At 40.8% G+C, this 5,433-nt stretch overlaps 1 pseudogene; it reads left to right on the top strand.

Moving 5' to 3' along the window:
* Positions 1-1,683: 1,683 nt before the first annotated feature.
* On the top strand, positions 1,684-5,151 carry LOC138054279 (uncharacterized; annotated as a pseudogene).
* Positions 5,152-5,433: the final 282 nt, after the last annotated feature.

Below are 5,433 nucleotides of genomic sequence, written 5' to 3'. Positions count from 1 at the left end.
TTGTGACAAGGAAACGTCTGGGAAATGTACAAGTCAGCTTATGCGTTTTACCATAGTAAACTTTGTTTACCTTTTTTATACCATAGTTAAGGGTTTTTACCTTAGTAAACTGCTAAGTGTGACCTCAACCAATAATATGGACAAATTTCTGCATCATGCTGATTGGCTGAGGAAAACGCAGTTTCCAGGTGCAAAAAAAGGTGAAAAACCAAGCATTATGATTGGTAAATGATCAAAGAAAGTCTCAGACAACCAATCAAATACAAACTCTGGATGGCGCAATTTTTGCGTGATTGCGTGATACGCAAATATACCCTCAAAAAACGCTCAAATCCTCGCTGTCTTAAACTTAAAGATAATCCGTTAAACTGTTGTTGATATATCGATTTCAGTAATTTTAATTTAATTCAAATAACACATTTACCAAAACACCAAGACTTTCGTGATGAAAGAACAATGTACTTGTTTTCTGGTAAGAGCAATACAAGCATGTGAAACTCTTGTCCAAAAGCATACAATCATTCAATTTCAGCCCCGGGCTCAAACAACAAGAAAAGCTATTTGAGATAAGACCATATCCCCAACAGGGACTGTAAGAGGAACCAACCTTGAAATAAGATAATTAAATCCTTACTTCGCATTCATTTGTAGTCTCATGACTGACTCCGTCATGACTCATGACTCCGTCGCTAGTGAAAACCAGCCTTAAAAAAGAAGAATGTACCGTGGGAACCAAAGATGCTGATTGGTAGGTTACGTATCAATTTACTGACTTTTTTCGATGTCAATCAAAGAGGGCATGGAAGTCAGGTTCTCAACGGCCTGTACCAGAGGTTTTTCTCGTCGCTTCGCGACTCGCTATTCCGTTGCTCTAAGAAAGAAAAAACCTCTGGCATTCTCTGGCATGCAGGGTATCGGGAGTCGACTTCATTTCGATGAAATGCAGGATCCATTCCGGTGGAACTGGTGAATCCAAGACGGTTTTCGGAATCCATGGGCTAGGATCTGGAATTCCTAAGCCAACTGAATTACAAAGGGCGAAATTTTGACAAATTCGATTTCCCGCGCAAGGGAAAAAGATTTCAATCGTATTTGGCTGGGTTTGCACACTGGTAACAGAATCTTTTTTCTGGTTTGTAATGTAATCTGCACAAGAGCCTAACCTGCGATCAGGCGTATTTTTCTTTAGACAGGGCTCAAGAAAGTACGCCGTATGGTCTCGCGCCCAGTCTAAACAAAAGTACGCCTGATCGCAGGTTTCACAAGAGCCCAGACTTTAAACCTAAGAGTTTCGGTACTTGAAGATGACACCTGAAGTCAATCCACTTCAAAGTGTTTTGACTACACAATGTCGAATGTATTTTATTACATTCTCTTAAATTTTAAATCAAAGGCAAATTGAGATATATGAAATTGATTGATGTCTTGATCGGTAAACAGTAGTGCGAAATTGAGAAGTAGGCCACGTATTCTCCCTTGTAATCTGCATCCATTTTTAGAACAAAATAAGTAAACATCGTAAAATCAATTTGGAGGATTAGGACAGCGACACAACGGCTATAAGATAGTGATGCTAAAATTGCAAATAGATGATAATTAACCAACGGATCAATTAACTTTAATTTGACAGATACATCTTTCTCAGATGTTGATTCCACTTCGCCTTTGAGCCAAAAGTGAAATTCTCGACCTCCAAGAGCCTCAGAGGGACAAGGCAATGCTCTAGCTGCAGAGATACAAAAACAAATCACCAAAACTGTCTGTACAACAAGACAAAGACTTTGCACCAAGAAAGGACAGATTTGCGTCCAGGGACCCCTGGGTAAAAAAGGAGAGCGAGGTCCGGTAGGGTCTCCGGGTCTTTCCGGACCATCCGGTAGTCCTGGAGACAAAAACCAAAAGCGGGGTGATCCTGGAGAGCCAACTGATTCCCCAAGTCCAGTATCCCTACAGCCATTTACAGGGCAGCAGGGGAATGTTATCTCAGTCCCTGAAATTGTGGTGAAACACGCGGTTAGAACCCAGACGGTCATATTTCAGTGTTCCTCCGAGAAAAATGTTCATGCGACGATTACTTGGTCCAAAGAGATGGATCCCTTCCCTCCGGTAGATATACTGTAGTTAAAAGAGCCCTGCATATCAAGAGTGGATAGTCAGTGATAATGGCCTCTATGTGTGTACAATTCGGACCGAGCTGGGAGCCGCAGAGTTTGCAGTTTCACTCACAATTCTTAGGTAGCTGCACTATGTTTAGTTGCTCGATACTGTCCCTTCACTTCTTTTATTTTTTCGTCTAGAAATTCCTTTGTCCCTTGGTTCCTATGTCACTTCGTTTCTTTGTTCCTTCCTTCTCTTCCCGAGTTCTTTCCGTCGTTGCATCGTTGCCTCGTTTATTTCGATATTCCGCTTCTTCGCTTTTTTATTTGTTTATTGCTTCATGCCTTGTTTTTCACATCTCGCCCAAACATTTCCCTCCCTCCAGGGCCCATCTTCGCGGATAGCGGATAAAATGTGGAGCTACCCATATGCCGAGTCACCGGGTATCTCCCTCCAGTAATATCCTGGACCAAGCTCTTTGATCAACACCCTGATGGAGGAGCAGCTGTAGAGGCTCACACTTTGACTATAACCAAAGCTGACGAAAAGGATGCTGGGGCCTACATCTGCAGCGCAACCAATGACATGGCAACGTCACATGCCATGACAACTTTGATCATCAACGTTGTGCCACAGTTCACCGTCAAACCACCAAAGAAGATGAAGCTTTATGTTGGGCAGTCAGTCATAATGAACTGATCAGCAGATGGACACCCGGTACCAAGCATCACATGGTCGCAATGCAAGGTAGATCTACCAGAAGAAAGGTCACAGATGGTAAACGGGCAATTAAAGATTGGAAGGTTGAGGGCTGAAGATAGTGGTACTTATACCTGTTCAGCTCGGAGTGAAATGATTCAAGCAGAGACTGAAGTCTAACTTATAGGTAGGACCGGTAAGCACATACTAGATCAATTCATACCTTAATTTTATGGCCACGTGACTTTTTCGCTTGAAAACTCAAAAGGTGCGAACACGTGAATCCCATTGAGTTAAAAACAAGCCAGCGTATGTCCACAATGGTATGAGCCAGCAAACCATAATAAATAGACAGCCAAGTATAATCTCAATCAGTTTCCTTTGATAAAATCTGGTGAAGAATTTGCTCCCTTCTTCAAGATTATCATCCCAAAAGGGTAACCATTTCAATTCCCATCTTTGAGTTGTTTTTTTCGAGAATAAATAATTTAAAAGGACATAAATAATTGCTCCCGGTTTCCGTCGTTTGTGAACTCATTATTTTCTCCGTCCTGCTCATAACGAAAACCATCTACGTAATGCAAATTTTCTTCAGACGCCAAGACGTGTTTATCATCTAAAGCGTAGATTTGCCACAAACCGCCCTCACGAGAATCCCAGGAGAAAACGTTTAATTTTGGCGAGCGAAGCGTGATTTTTTGCGCGCCTTCTACATGCATGCATGAGACGAAGGACTTTTCGAAAGTCTATCTAAAACGTTACAACTGACATAACTTTGAACTCACACTGAAAAGGGAGCAAATTCTACATCAGATTTTATCTTTCAGTTTTCCCTTCTTCAACCGAAGCCGCGCCCGAGGTTTATTGGCTCACATATTGTGCAATCTAAGAGCCATGTACCAGCAGGGAGGGAATAATAGTGTTAGTAGTAGAAATGAAAAAGTGTACGAGCGCGATGTTTTTTCCTTGAAAAAGAGTTTCTGAATACTTATCTTCCAGATTTGTCGTAGACTTTGAGTCCAATCGTCTAGCGAGATTGAGTACGAATGAGATACGTGAATGGATTTTTAGGTGCGCCGAAGAATGTAAGATGTCATGGGCATTGTTCTATGAAAAAGTCTGCTTTTTCACCAGTTCTTCTGAAAAGTGCAGGCCGAGCTCTAAAATCTCGATGTTGATTGCTGCGAAAATTTCAATGACAGGCTAAGGAATCAGAGTGAACTCCTTGGTCACCCGAAATAAAATATTTGAAAGACGTAGATTATTGACTGTATATTGCAATGCTGATCATGAACAAGCACGGTATTTGACTTTCTGCGACATTCCATACATAGAAAACACAGTAACTAATGGATTTTGTCAATGAAATTTTCTGAATAAATTAAGCATTCTCATTGTACTTTCAACAGCCCGTGATTGCGCTAAATTGATCTCTGCTGGCTTCAAGGAAACTGGCGTGTACACAGTCAAACCAGTTTCCAGGAATACTGTGACATGAAGACAGATGGCAGCGGATGGACCGTCTTTCGCAATCGTGTCAATGGGTTTGTTGGATTCTATAAGGGCTGAAAAGAGTACAAACACGGATTTGGTGACGTCAGAGGAGAGTTTTGGCTTGGAAACGAAAAGATTCATCAACTAACAGAAATTCGTACTCAACTGCGAGTGGAAATCAAGACACGATCCAGTGGCAATAAGTACGCAAAGTATAGCAACCTTACGATCACCAATGAAGCCACTAATTACACACTCTTTGTTAGCAACTATTCTGGTACAGCAAAGGACAGTTTAGCGTATCATACTGGCATGAGTTTTTTCTACCAAGGACCGCGATAACGACATGATCAGTTCACACTGTGCAGTAAGTTACACAGGAGCCTGGTAGTACAAGAAATGCGACGTGTATTCAAACCTGAACAGCAATTATGGTGATGGTAACTATTCCTGGTATTGGTGCAATCTAAAGGAAAGTGAAATGAAACTGAAACCAAAGCATAAGAAGTAAAAAAAATTGGTCTTCATAATTTTCATTCAAAAATTAGTGCGACTGGAAAATACCATTCTGTCAGACGTTCCAACACATTTAAAATAACAATTGTAATCAAGATGGTGATGATTAGTTGCGAAAGAAACAAAAGCAGTTGAGTTTCATTCATTAGTCCTCTCAATGGGATTGAGTTTCCTTATTAAATGTGGTTAGACAGAAAGTTCCTTTATGAAGTCTTTGCAGAAAATCGGATGAGCATTAATCTTTCGACTTCATGACATTTTTAATGATAGCAATCATTTCATTCAGTCCCACGTTTGTGTAGAAAAGTGTTTTACTAATTATAAAGTGGGGATGTTGTGGTTTAATTTTGTTTTTGGTTTGATTATTTTTAAACCAGTTTAATTTTTTAAACTTGTTTATTTTATTTTATTTTTTTTTTGGGGGGGGGGTGTAGTTAAAAAACAGGGCGTGTTTTTTTTTTTAGGGGGGGTTAAAAAAGAACTGCACATCTTTCCCCTCCCTTCTACTTACCTACCCCTCCCTGATCTTCTCAATTACCTCCATCCTACCTTCCACCCTCCCCCCGAATACCACTCCCGCTACACAACACTGCTCACAGACACTGCATATTTCTTAAGACCTTTCTG

The sequence above is a fragment of the Montipora capricornis genome, chromosome 6 (assembly GCF_036669925.1).
Source record: "Montipora capricornis isolate CH-2021 chromosome 6, ASM3666992v2, whole genome shotgun sequence".
Taxonomy (NCBI): Eukaryota; Metazoa; Cnidaria; class Anthozoa; order Scleractinia; family Acroporidae; genus Montipora; species Montipora capricornis.
This window is presented reverse-complemented; position numbering and strand designations above follow the sequence as displayed.